Source organism: Puma concolor, chromosome B1, assembly GCF_028749965.1.
Source record: "Puma concolor isolate L17-30 chromosome B1, mPumCon1.1.hap2, whole genome shotgun sequence".
NCBI lineage: Eukaryota > Metazoa > Chordata > Mammalia > Carnivora > Felidae > Puma > Puma concolor.
In genome coordinates this window covers 124,623,092-124,638,138 of record NC_141670.1, presented here as the reverse complement: position 1 = coordinate 124,638,138, position 15,047 = coordinate 124,623,092, and the positions used below count along the sequence as shown (strand labels likewise).

Sequence of the window (15,047 nt, the reverse complement as noted above, 5' to 3'; positions counted from 1 at the left end):
AAAAATTATATACTAAAAAAGAATAAAAATGAAATAATTTTTTAATTAAAAATAAATTTAAAAAATTTGTTAGATTCAAAGAAAAATATATTTTTCTCTTTCCGCATCCAAGAAAAAGAAAACAACTACAAAAATAATTTAAATAAAAACAGAAGCAAAAAAAAAAAAAAATGAATGAACCAGCAAACACAATGAAACCTGAGTAAAGTTATATCCAGTTTCTCCTAGAACTGAAACTATGAAGGTTCTATTTTCTGTTCACTAAGCAGGTGGAGAGACTTGTGCTGGTTTTATAGGGGATGTGCTTGGAGGGCACAGTAGGGCAGGATTTGGTGTATGGCTCCATTCTCCACTAGGTGGTGCTTCTTAGCTTACTGGCGTGGATCATTGAGGCACCAGTGCATGAGAGAGGTTGAAGTGGCTTCACCCAGCTCCCTAGTCTGATACAGGAACTTTGCATTCTCACCTACCTGCAATCAAGCACCTCTCCTTTGTCTCAGGCCTCTGTCCACTCCTACCTGTACCTTGTCCATGTCCCAAGTTTTCTGCCTGCCAGGCAGCACCTCCCTCCAGAGTTTTATCTCAGAAGGAATGTGTTTCAAAACCACACACTTCAGAAACCCCTGTGGCTTGGACCCACGCCAACTCTCTGGGAGCTGGTCTCACTGAGCAATGGCCAGGTGCCAGCTTGCCCCAGAAAATGTTCATGTGATCACGCAGTGCAGAGGTTCAGAGATTGTAGCAAATCACAACACACAGCTGGCACCAGGTTTCACCACCCTCTGGCATCTTTGTCCCAATACCAGCAAATGTGGCTGTTCTCCAGGGTCCAAAGGGACCTTTACCTGTGGGGAGACCAGATGGTCTCTACCAAATGCTCTCCAAGCAGGAGAACCACTTCTCCCCATGTTGCACGAGGACCCCTGAGACCCGATGCCCTGCTTCCTTACCAGAACACCACCAGATACAGAGCACTGATACTTCAGACTCTGTGCTGCACTGTTTATAGAATCCTGTTGGTAGTGAAACCCTCTCCTTCCTTTCCATCAGTGGTTTTAGGGAACAGATTTCTTGTTCATTCCCCTGCAAGTGTTTTTATTCTTTCTCTCTTTCTCTCTAGCTACTTTCAGGGGAGTGTTTTTCCTGCGCTCTCCTGATGCTCTGCATTCTCCCCCTTTCTCTGTCCTCTCTCTGCAAAAACAACCTCTTCTGTCCCCCAGTTTACCTCTCCGCACTGCATAGCTGCTGAGTTCTGTGGCTCAAGTTATGCAGAGTGTTTGTTAATCCTGAGATCATTTTCACAAGTGTGCAAAATGGTTTCCTGATGATCTTGGTGCGTTTCAGGGATGAGACCAGCTGAGGGTCTCCATGCTGCTCCGCCATCTTTTTTCCTCCAACCTAAATTGAGGTTTTAAGCTGCAAAAACATAGTAATGTGTCAAATAAACAGCAAGAAAAGTTCTTCAGTGACCTGAAAAACCTTCTTAAAATAAGCAGTGATAGGTAGATGAAAGAACAGAAACTGGTTGTTTCAACTGGACAGCTTGTCACCTGCGTGAATACCAGGTGATTGTTGTTTTTTCCTTTGTTCCACATAATATAGGCCAGTTCATAACTATTTAATATATGTCATTTGTATCACCTAAACTTTACTAAATCATGTCAGTATATATAGTGCTTTATGATAAAGAAATGATGGAAATGAAGAAATGCCAAGTCATTTTTTACAGAATGGTATATATTTCAGGAAGCCATAACTGAATGAAAATCATAGGCAATTTTTTAAATAATAATTTAATGTTAAAATTGATTGACTTAGAACCAAGCCTCCAGGTGAAAATATTTAATGATTTCTGAGTGTAGGATCAATGCTATTATTCTTGCACAAAGACCTGGTTGCCTTTTTCCTCTTCACATTTCTGAGTTGTTATGACATAATTTCTGTCATTTCTAGAATTTTTTTTCTTAGCTACCCTTATTTCTTTTAACCCTGATTTTTCCCTCATTTTTTGATTTGGATGAATATTATAAAGTTAATTAGGAAAGTTGTACATTAAAAGCAATCTTGTAGAATGGGGCTGATGCTTTTCTGTGGTGGCCAAAAGTGATTTTGGAGGAGAAACCCTGTCCTTACATAGTTATGAAGCAGCTAAAGTTTGACCTCAATTTGATGTGTATTTAAAGCACCTTTTAAATGCTCAAGAATACTTACTTTTTTTTAAGATTTTCAATTTTTATAGTATTTCAACCTTTTTTTCTTGTTTATTTATTTTGAGAGAGTGAGAGTACACACACGTACAAGCAGGGGGAGGAGCAGAGAGAGAGAGAGAGAGAGAGAATCCCAAGCAGGATCTGCACTGTCAGCACAGAGCCCAACACGAGGCTCGATCCCATAAACCATAAGACCTGAGCTGAAATCAAGAGTGAGCCACCCCATGTGCCCCAGTATTTTGAATACTTAAGTAAAATTTTTCAGTGGTGTTTCACATTCTTCTTTTAAATATAGTAGCACTCAATAATGATACACTCATAAATACCCACCATATGATTCAACTATTCCATTCCCAATTATTTACCCAAGTATTTGTATATCAGCATTCGATGCAGTTGTATTCACAATATCCTCAAACTAGAAACAACCCAAATATCTATCAATATAGGTAAATGGATTAAAAAAATAGTCATGTATCCATATGGTGGAATATTCTTTAGCAGTAAAGAGTAAACCACATACATACCTGACACCATGGATGAACCTCCAAATCATTAAGCTGAGCTAAAAGAGTGTCAGACATAAAAGAATACATACTGTATGAACATATATTTATATCTAATACATATATATATGTATATATATATATATATATGCATATACATACACAATGCAAAATAATCTATAGTGACAGAAAACATTCATTGTCTGGAGCCAGAGGTAGAGGGAGAGATGGTTTGCAAAGAGACATGAGGAATCTTTTGATTGTGATGAAATACTTGCTATGTTGATTGTGTTGGTGGTGTCCAGGGTAAACAGAACCATCAAAACTCATCAGGTATACATTTTATATCTATTTAGTTTATTTTACATAAGTTTCCTTCAATAGAATTAATCAGGGAATCAGAATCTAAACAAAAAAGTCCACATTTTTTTTTATACATATAATAAATGCCACTGGTCTTAAAAGACATTCTGGAAAACATGACCATAGGTCTTTCTCTGATCCTTCCATGTAAACTAATTTCCTTATTTGTCCTTCCATTATATTCTGAAAACTTTATTGTGTTTACTGCTTAAATATTTTCCTTCATACTTTTCTCTCCTTAACTGTGAATTAGTTATTTTTGTATTCCTAAAACCTAGCTCAAGTTTATGAAGAATAATAGGTACCCACCCCCAAAAGTTTGATAAATAAAGGCAGGAAAATGAATGCTAATTTGGTCACAGGTTTTGAAATCCCTTGACCAAAATGATTATGCAATATATGTCATTAATCAGTATTTTAAGAAACTTACTCCTATTCAATAGTGGCTAACTTAGATTACAGGTGAGCTAGAGAAGACACTTTAACTTTACTGTATAAATCTACTCATTATGAATTCATAATTTATAGATCTTAGGTGAATATACTTATGTTTGTCATAAATATAGACAGTTAATTTCTGTGAAATTTTATATAAACCACCTTTCTCCTTTTTTTCTCCATCGGTTCCTCCAGAAGATGTGTATATTCTCTGTGCTTCTATAACACCCTGTAAAAAACTTTATTGAAGCGTTTATTGTTTTTCTATTCTTATCTTCCTCATGGGAATAGAAACTCCATGAAAGCAACATCTTATATTTCTGTTTGTGCCTGACACAAAGGCTAAGTTAACGTTTGATAAGCACCTATTCTATAATGAAATGTGCCAATCAGTTAATAGTTTTTTATTTTGTAAATATTGAAGGTCTGTTTAGGATTGTATGTCTTCTTAACATTGTATTATGTCCCACTTTATCCCTGGTGATACTGCTTGTTCTGTGTCTACTATCTCTGACCGTATCGACACAGATTTCCTTTGATTAGTGTTTGCATAATATATCTTTCACCGTTCCTTCATTTTTAATTTGAATGCCCTTATAAAGTGGGTTGTTTATAGATAACACAGTTGGTCTTGCTTTTTTATCCAGCCTATCTCTACTTTTTAAGTAGCAGATTTAGAACATATGTATTTAAAGTGACTTTCTGTGGTTCGCTTTACTTGACATTTTGCTAGTTGTTTTCTGGTTTTTTGAACTTTTCTTTATTCCTGTTTCCATCTTTTTCTGATTTCTTTTGGAAAAATTGGGTAATCTTTATTCTTCCTGTGTAGTCCCATTATTGGCTTATTACTTACACCTTTTAAGTTTTTTAGTGGTTCCCCTTGGTTTGCAATATAGATCTTTAACTTATCACAGTTTACCTTAAAATATATTACATCATATATAGTTTAGTAACCTTACATCTGTGTACTTCTAATTCTTCCCATTCTTTGTGCTATTATTGTCATATATTTTGTTTTTACATAGGTTAGAAACCCCACAATATATTGTTCTTTTTACTCTAGGCAGTTAATTATCTTTAAAAATAGGAAAATTTAATATTTAGTTTCACTTTTGTCATTTTCAGTCTTCTTCATTTCCTTGGGTAGATCCAAAATTTTGTTTAGTATTGTACACCTTTTGCCTGAAAAACTTTTGTGAGTATTTTTATGCATAAGAGATTTGCTGTCAGTGAGTTCTCTACACTTTTATTTGTTTGAAAAGTTTGTTACTTCACCTTAACTATTGAAAGATATTTTCAATGGCTATGGAATTCTGGGTTGCAGGTTTTATAAAAAACATTTTGAAATACCATTTCAGTATTTTATAGATGTTATTCCTTTGTCTCCTAACTTGAATAGTTTAGATGAGAAGTCTATTGTTTTTCTTATTTTTTCTATTCCAAAATTAATTTTTTTCTTCCCCCCCCCCCCCAACTGCCTTCAAAGATTCTCTCTCTCTGTCTCTCTCTCTTTTTTTTATCAGCTTGGCTCTTTGATATGTATTTTTATTGTGTGCTTTTTTTGGGGTTCCCTAAGCCTCATAGATTTGTGGCAAGGTATATTTCATTATTTTTGAAAAATTCTCAGCCATTAACTCTTTAAATATTTTTTCTACCCTATTCTTTATCTCTTCTTCTGGGATTCTAATTATAGTATGTGTTAGACTGCTTGCTATTTTCTTTCAGCTCTTAGGTGCTCTGGGTTTTCTCACTCTTTTTGTCTCCTCATATTTTAGTTTTTATAATTTCTCTTGATCTACAATTACTGAGTCTTTCTTTGGTTTTGTTGAGTCTACTGTTAAGCCTCTTGAAATAATTCTTCATCTTTAATATTGTGTGTTTCTTTTCTAGCATCTCCATTTAACTGTTCATAGTTTTCATTTCTCTGCAGAATTCTACATGTGTTCATGGATATTATTTACCTTTTCCACTAGTTAATCATAGTTATTTTAAAGCCTGTCAGGTATTTCTAACATGTAGGTCACAATGAGTCTCATTCTTATTCTTTTTAATATAATTTTTTTTTTTTTTTTACATTTAATTATTTTTTGAGAGACAGAGGGAGACAGAGCACAAGTTTGGGAGGGACAGAGAGAGAAGGAGACACAGAATCCGAAGCAGGCTCCAGGCTCCGAGCTCCGAGCTGTCAGCACAGAGCCCCACGTGGGGCTCAAACTCACAAATCGTGAGATCGTGACTTGAGCCAAAGTTGGATGCTTAACCAACTGAGCCACCCAGGCGCCCCACAATGAGTCTCATTCTGATGATTGGTTTATCGTTTAATAGTGGATTTCTTTTCTCTCTTTTTTAATACATCTCTTAATTTTTTATTGAGTGCTGGGCATTATGTATAGAGAAACAGCAGAGACTGAAATGAGCAGTATTTAATCCCCTGGAAAAAGCACACTTCCTTTTTTATTTCAGGCAGTCAGTATAGGGTGGAGGTCCAGCCAATCTAGTCAGAAGTTGGCTGGGTTCACATTTTACTGTTGCTAACTTTACTTCAGTGCAGGAGTCTTCAAACTCTCTTAGTAGTGGGCTCTTCTTACCTTGTGCTTAGAGGAGGGGTGCTTACTGTTCTTGCTTTCTCTTCAGCCTTTATTCATCTGTGCATACCTAAAGGTGGTATGTGTGTACCACATGTGGTATGCATGTGCCACAAAGGGATTCCCTTCATATTCCTGTTCCTCTTCCAACAGTAGACTATGGTTGACAAGCACAAGGCAGAACCTCTATCACTATTACTACTAGTGCCCAGAGTAAAACCCATTTCTAAACATTTGGATGCTAAGTGGGAAAAAAAATTCAAGGACAGTCAATTAAGTAATGAGGAAATAATAATTTTCCATAGGTTGTGCCCATATCACAGTTTACTACATGTACACTATTGATTAATTAAAATTGCATATTAATTATACATTATTGTTAGTGATCTGAAAACCATAATTTCTGTGAGCTGTATAAAATCTGAATATATAGTAAAGGCTTACTTAAATCTTAAATGTCAAATCCTTTTTTTCTGTTTTTTAGTATGAAGCTTGAATATTATACATTGTTTATGTGGAGGAGTATAAATAGTTTCCTAGGAATGCTATTACAAAGTACCACAAACTGGGTGGCTTAAGAGAACAAAAATTTATTGTTTTATAGTTGCGGAGGCTAGAAGTCCAAAATCAGAGTGTCAGCAGGGTTGTGTTCCCTCTGAAATCTGTAGGTGAAAAGGACTTTTTTGCCCCTCCTGATTTCTGGTGTCCTCCAGAGTTCCTTGGCTTGTGGGAGTAAACTCCAGTCTCTTCCTGTCTTTACATGGTTGTCTTCTCCCTTTGTGCTTTTATAATTTCACATTGGCATTCTTCTCTCTGCATCTGTCTCCTTTCAAGAGGATACCAGACATATTGCATTAAGGATCCACCCTACTCTAGTATGACCTCATCTTCTCTACTCACATCTGCAGTGACCATGATTCCAAATAAAGTCAGATTCTGAGGTACTGGGTGTTAAGACTTGAACATATATCTTGGGAGAACATAGTTTGACCCCATATAAGCAGGCATAAAGTCTGTATCTCAAAAGCATACTTCTATATCAATAACATTATCTCAAGCAAGTAAAGATATCAAACTACTGAATTTGAAAGACAAGCTAAGAATACATTCATGAGTAGATCTGTGTCATGGATTTATTGTAACTTTTTAGGAAGGATTTTGATAGCTGATTCCTTTTCAATTCAAGTAAATTTCCAAATAGCAACTGACATTTTAAAAATCACATTTAATGAAAATATTTATAAACTCTGTCCCATTTGCTGTTTATTTGGAGCACTGTTTACATAGAACTCTGGTGACATTAGGCAATTCAATCCTTTCCTTAACTCAGTAATGGGATAGTTTGGGGATTTTCAGTAATATTGTTCACTTAGCTTTCTAAAACATCTTAATTGCCTTACACATGTGGTTGGCATTCCCTGAGAAGTAATGGACTCTTTGAAGTTTAAAATCTAGTCTCTAGCTACAGTTTGGGCTCGACTAAACAGACTCAGTAGTATTTGTGTCCCTACATTTAAGAGTCTAATTTATGTTGCCTGTTGTTTTGAATCCCTGCGCAGAATATATTTACATGTGTTCAGGTTCTATCATAATAAAATATTTGTTCTTAGAGGTTAAAAAGTAGCTTAGCAATGGAGTTTGAAGAAAAGCAGTGATGGACTTCATTAAAATAAATTTTATCGTGGCACCTTTGTAATGATTGCTTTTTGCAAACTAACACTAGTAAGGACTTCAGTTATAATTGTTTGACTTAAAGCATCTACTCTGAATCACATCTGTGTTCACTAAGAAAGAGCACTTGAAAAATTATTATTTTTAGACAGTATAATTTTTCAGAACTCAGCAGGAAAAAAACCAGGTCTCAGCTTTCCAGCTTAGCTTGTAAAAAGAATGTGATTTATTTACCATACGTCTTTTATAGTTTCTAGTAATAGTTACTTGGGGAAAACAAAAATAAGTACCTGATAGAATGATTAATGATTGGAAAGTTAAAAGAACAAGATTTGAAGGTTTTTAATGCGTTAAAAACCAAAACTAAACACAGCATATACTAAGTACTTCCTGTGTGCACGACACAGGCAGAGTAGAAATAGAGGTTGAAATAGAAATGAATAAGAGTGTCAGAGCTAAATAGAAGCTCAGAGTCTTCTGTTCCTTCATCCCCTCTTCCAGAGCAGGAAACACATCAACAGAGGTTAAGAGGCTTTCTTATAGTCAAATTTAACAAAGCTTATAATCTGGAAACCTTATTATGGCTACTTTATAAGTCATTATTACGTCAGCGATAATATAGTTTTTCTAATATTAAAAACTGATATCTTGCCGAATTGAACTTCTTAAGTTAACATTTCAACTTTTAGGTAACAAAGAAATTCTGACTCCCTCTCCCAACAATCAGGACTAGTCCTAGGTTTTCATTATGAAATGTTCTTTGCATTCAGCTCCTCAGAGACCCTAGCTTATGACACGCGTACAACTTTGTTTACTTGAAGAGTAAAAGTTTTACCTCCTTTTATAATTTACTTTCTTAAATTACAATAGGAGAGTCTAAAAGTGTTGGGGAAAGGATGCACATACTCCTACAGCTAATAGTGGAGAGGGTGAAAAAGTGAGGAAAGATGGTGTTAGATGTTTTCTAACTTCTGTTGTGCTGCTCCTGTTGTGGAGCAGCAGGTGTGGTTTCTGTTAAGAATGCAGGCGTTGAGAAAGGGAGGGGCTTTAGAAAGTTGTGACTGGGTGGGTCATCGTGGGTGATGTGACAGGGACATGTGAGGAAATATTGCAGCACAGTTTGAGATCTTGTCCATGCTTATGAGGCTTACAATTTTTGAAGTTTAAGAAAAGATTATATAACTTGTCCATTCTTTGCAATGTTTCTAAATATTGTTATTAAAAGCACATTCTCTAGGAGTGTTAGAAATTTTTCACTCTCAAAATGGATCTCATTGAATGGATTAGTGGCTATGAGTTTTGACATGGCTGTGAAAATTGTGTTATTGTACTTTGCCTCTTTAATCTTTAACCAATTATATGTGAAATAGAGTTTGTCTATCAGCTGCTCTCTGTTTAGTGTGCATTTTGGATGTCTGTTGTAGTGTATAAATTAGTCTTAATATTTGTTAAGTTCATGGATAGTCTAAAAAGGTTTTTGGCAGGAAAGATACCAAGAACTTTTCAAAAGTGTGTCTCCAAACATAGATTCTCAATTGATAGTAGACAGTGCTATTGTCTTAATGAAATGAATGGCAGAAGTATTTCAGTGTGCCTTTTTTGTGTGTTAAATGAGGAAACATTGAATTAGAATTCAGATTTCCCAAGTTGTAGTTCAGAATACTGATGTTTAATCATAATCTCTTTAAGCAAAATCCAAGTAGAAAAAAGGGAAAAAGAAAAACGGTTTGTAATTTATCTTTTTAATTCACTTATCAGAGTATTATCTCCGAAGTACATTTACAATATAAGTCATTTGTATTTATCAGCTCAGTGCCTTAGCTTCTGTTTTTGCCATCAGTAACCTTAAAAAGCCTTTATAGCTTTATGCTCTATGCCATTTTAAGCTACACCAAACACTCTAGCACTTACAGCAGTGCGTGTGCAGCCTGTGAACAGCCAGCATCATTAATTAACACTTGCAGAGTATTATGTGCAGGATGCTTTTATAGAAAACAGAAAAAGGGAGACAGTGCCCAAATCCATGGCACTTTAGAATGTTAAAGGTAAACTTTTTATTTGCTAAGAGTTCTTTGAAAGGATAAGAGATAATTTATTTAACAGTATCTCTATACACATATACTACTTTCTCATGTTCCTCAGTATGAATTTCTAACAAAATTTAGGTGACACCTTATTAGTATGATCAGCCACTGTTTGTTTCTCTCATGTCATCTTCTGAGCTGTACATGATAGTTGTCACCACAATAACCATTCCTGATGTCACAAAGAATTATGACTTCTGTAGGAAGTAAGTTTGAGCAGATGAATGCATCAGGAAGCAAGATCCTATTGTTACACAAATAATTAGAGGGTGGGAGGAAACTAATTTTAATTATGTATGTAAGCATAATTTTTAAAATAGATTTTAAACTTGTATTTCATACTGAGAATTTCTGAGAAGAAATGAAAAAGGTGATGTTTAAATCACAAAAGTGGAAGGAGCATGGAAATCATAGACTTTTAAATTGTAAAAATAAATTAATACTGTAAAAAATTTATTTCAGATAATATTTGCTATTGCAGAGTCTAGTTTTTTGTTTTTTGTTTTTTGTTTTTTATAGCCAGCAACATGCCACCTCCCCAATTTTTTTTCTCTTTAGTCTTTTCAGAGAGTTGAGTCTTTTCTTTTGGAAATCTGGTGATGATAGAAATGATAACTATGGGGGCGCCTGGGTGGTGCAGTCGGTTAAGCGTCCGACTTCAGCCAGGTCACGATCTCGCGGTCCGTGAGTTCGAGCCCCGCGCCAGGCTCTGGGCTGATGGCTCAGAGCCTGGAGTCTGTTTCCGATTCTGTGTCTCCCTCTCTCTGTGCCCCTCCCCCGTTCATGCTCTGTCTCTCTCTGTCCCAAAAATAAATAAACGTTGAAAAAAAAAATTTAATAAAAAAAAATAAAATAAAAAAAGAAATGATAACTATGTATTTGCTGATGTTATTATAAGGCTTTTCTATAAAACATGAATATAAAAAAGTTCCAGAATTATGCCTATCTCATCATATTTTACATGAAAGGCACTTTCTACTAGCTACTTGGCTGCCTTTCCATTTTTTCTTTCAAGTTGTAACATCTATGTATCTCTGCATTTATCTGTTTCCCTCATTTCCTCCCTAACTTGAACTGTTGTGGGGTTTTATTTTTTCATGTACATGCTGTATACACTTCATACTAAGTTGTCTTATTGAATGTATAGAAAAGTGGACTGTCAACAAGACCTGCTTTTGTATATTCTGGAATAGGTTCAGCCTCACCTATCAGATTGCCTAGTCTTTAAAAGTCAAGCAACCCCACAACCCCAAATCAAACAATACCCAAGTAGTACTAGAGTGATGAAGCCATAGGAACTCACACGCTGCTGGGAGGAGTGAACACTGGCCTTGGAAATTATGTTTCCATTATGTTGTCATTATGGAGAACCTGGAAGATGTGCAAATTGTGTGAACCAACAGTACCATCTGTGAATTATTAATGATAGCCCAAACCTAGGAACAACCCAAGTAGCAGTCATCAAAAGAAGAGGCAAATAATTGCAAATAACAAAACATGAGTTTTACAAACCTAATGTTGAGTGTAAGAAGACAGGCATAAAAGGATAAATGAGGGGCGCCTGGGGTGGCTCAGTCTGTTAAGCATCCGACTTCGTCTCAGGTCATGATCTCGCGGTTCATGAGTTCAAGCCCTGCATCAGGCTCCGTGCTGATAGCTCGGGCCTGCAGCTTGCTTTGGATTCTGTCTCCCTCTCTCTCTATCCCTTCCCCATTCACGCTGTCTCTCTCTCTCTCAAAAATAAATAAACAAAAAAAAAAAGAAATACAACATGATTCCATTCAAATAAAGTTCAAAAAACAACCAGAGCTAAACTATTCTATAACCATATTGTGCTGCTTAAAACAAAAGCAATTATATTATTTTCATTTTCATTCTCTTTCTTTCTGACACATGTACCCATACACCACACATACACACATTCACTCATTCACCTTCATCCTCAAGGTGAATGATAATTACCAAAACGTAGGCAAAGGCCCCACTTACTCAGTAAATACCGAGTGTCTACTATGTACTGAGTATTGTTGTCCACAGGGAGAGAAATATACAAGTGTAGAATACACTCTAGCACATCACAATGATTGTATTCAGTGGTTGTGTTTAGGTTCTTTTCTCAGCCTTAGGGTATAACTTGTACCTGATGATGGAATACCAACTTGGTAACTTTTTTTGGTAACATTTTTTTTTTCTCATTTGTGAAACATAATAACCATGACATATAAGTTTTATTGTTTCCTGCTTTTGGCTACTGAAAAGTAATGGAAGTGCAGTATGTCTTTAGATTCATAGCTCTCCTCTTACCTAGTGTGAAGAAAGATCATACTTGTGCTGGAAACTACTTCCTGTGACAAGTCATAATTAAAGAATGTAGCAGGGCCCCTAAAGAGTTGGTGGGCTGCACTTTCATCAGTGGTTGGATACCTTATAACTATCAAAAATTAAGATAAATTCTATTTCTAGAAGTAACATTGCAGGATGCGTCACAAGTTAGAAGATACTATGAGAAGAGTTAAAAGTCAGCCTACATTCTGGGGATATGAAAGTTTAGGATAAGGTACCTTTGTAAATTATTTTTAAGTGAACAATAATAACTCATTTTAATACTGTAACATAAAGCTATAGAGCTACCTTTATTGTAGGAGAATAATTTATATGGATTTGTGCAATGAGAGATGATCTAATATGTATTTAAATGATTTGTAAGATATCTTTAAAGACATACTCTTTCACTGGTTTTGGTGAAGTAATAGAATTCAGCATTTTACATTCCTCAGATTCATCCCTGGCTAACTTACCAAAATAGGGGGTGGTGAGGGGGAGGGAGGGAGAGAGGGAGGAATGAAGGAAGGAAAGAAAGAAGGAAGGAACTGTATAAATGTTGCTGTAGTGATGGTTAATATTTTTTTTAGCTTAGATTTCTATTAGTATATCTGCTTTGCTTTTTTTCTCAAATTTGGTATAATGTAATTTCTACTATAGAGATTGAGTTTACATTCTGTAACCAACTCCTGATAATACATGACTGAAGATCTTTGTTGTAAATAATCCAAACCGGGCAGGAAGGGAGGAAGGAAACTGAAGAAGGAAGCAAAGGACAGGAGGAAAAACACTGTGTCTCTGAAACACAAATAGGTAGTTTGCTTTCTAATTGTAGTTACGTTCTTATTTACTGCATTATTAAATTCGATGAACAAATTTGTTGAATAAATTTGTATTAAAGTTTGTTAGAGTATTGAATATTTTGAATATTGAATAGCTAACTTTTGAAAGCCAGCTTAGCTTTTAAAATTCACAGCAAATAGGCTCTACAAAGAATCTTCTACAAAGATTCTTAGTTTCCTAGAACATGAAATTAAGGCTTACTTTAGCAATTCTCTAAGATTTCTAAGTCCTAAGCATATGTGATTTATATTTTGAAAGCACGTACTCACTCAGCAGTTTGAATCAAAAACTATTAAAGCTTTGCATTTTAGGCATGGGCTATACTGTATATTCATAATATTGAAGGTCTAACCATTTAGATTTGTAATCATACTGTTCAGTTTTCTCAGACATCATCCCCATACAAATTGCCCAGCAATTGAGATAATTTACATTTATGTTATTGGATAGTAAAACCTTGGATATTAGATTTCTAAATGAGATATTACTCATTGTTCTCGGCTGGTTTATGACTAGTTACCCTGATAACTAAGAATTTTCTGTGGTCTTATTAGCTGATTAGCATAGTTTCCTGTTCTGCACGTATATAACAATATAGTAAAGCTAAGTGGACATGGCACAAAACTAAGTGAACAAAAATTTTTTTTTCATTTGAGTTATGGATTTCCTGAAAATTTTTCAAAATTATGAAACTAGAATTTATGAGGCCCTGCTTTGTAAGGTGTGTGTGTGTTTATCATAAAAAATGATATATATTGTTTCATTGTCTAATATGATTCAGCAGCAATTATAAAGATATGACCTTAGTTTCAGTTCTCCTATTAGAAAAAAAAAATCTTTCACTTACTAACTTCATAACTGTAACTCCTTTGTGAGCCATTTCTTTTACTGATCCTTTATATTAGGCTTCTGTAGCTGTACTCTCCCGTACGATGGCCACCAGCCAGATTTGGCTATTAGACAATTGTGAAATGTGGCTTGTCTAAATTAACATGTAACTGTAAGTGTAAAGTGTACTCAGATTTCAGAGATTTGTTGCATAAAAATGTAAAACATTTCACTAATAATTTGTATATTGATAGCATGTTGAGATGCTGTTTTATTGGATTCTATTGAAATGGGTTATTCCAATTGATTTTTTACGTGTTTCTTTTCACATTTTTAATGTGGCTCCTGCTAAATTTAAATATATATTAATGTGGATCATACTTAGGCTCTCCTATTTCTATTGGACAGCACTATTCTAGAGTCTCTCATCATTTATATGTGGAAGTCAGATTTAGAAATGCAGATACTCTATCTTTCATCTCTTTCCATTCCTGCGTTCAGGGGTCAGAAAGTATTCGAAAGCTCTTTATATGTTCCAACAGTTAAATGACATCTATTCTTTGTAATATATGTGTACACATAAGAGAAGGTATGTTTAACCATCATTTCGACCACTGGTTGTAATGATGAAGTGTAGTGGTGTGTTCTAGAATGGAGGGAATAAGACGAAACACAAAGTAGCAAGAAGTGAGAATGGGAACATGCTTATAGACTATAGAAATGCCATTACTGAGACCCCAGTACTAATATTTAAGAATTATATTTTGTGATCTCGAATTATTCTGTAGGTCAGAAGGTTTTCTCTGATAATAACTAACTTTGCAACACACTGATAGGAAGATATATTTAGTAGTTTCCAAGCTGAGAAAAAAAAAAAAATGTCTACAAAATATTAGTTCCTGTTTTTTCCTCTAATTCAGAATTATCAGTTGTGAAAGAGGAGGTGAAAATTTTCACATGTGATAGTCATACATTCCTAGGACACAGAGAAGTTCTTTAAGCTCCTATATGATGCCAGTGAGAATAATCTTTTTTCTCTGAAAAAGTGATTGTCTCTTTTCCCCATCCCACCCCCATTTCCATGTTTACTTGTTTTATTTTGTTTTGTTTTTCCAAAAAGACATATTTAATGCCCTGCTTAGTTTATTTTCTACTTACTCACTAAATAAGGATTAACAACACTGTTATGTTTTATAT

The 15,047-nt window shown here is 35.0% G+C and overlaps 1 protein-coding gene across 5 annotated transcripts in view; it reads left to right on the top strand.

Moving 5' to 3' along the window:
- The window catches only part of RAP1GDS1 (Rap1 GTPase-GDP dissociation stimulator 1), a 180,102-nt gene that overhangs the window by 101,659 nt on the left and 63,396 nt on the right, over nucleotides 1–15,047 (top strand). The gene's annotated exons all lie outside the window — the stretch shown is intronic.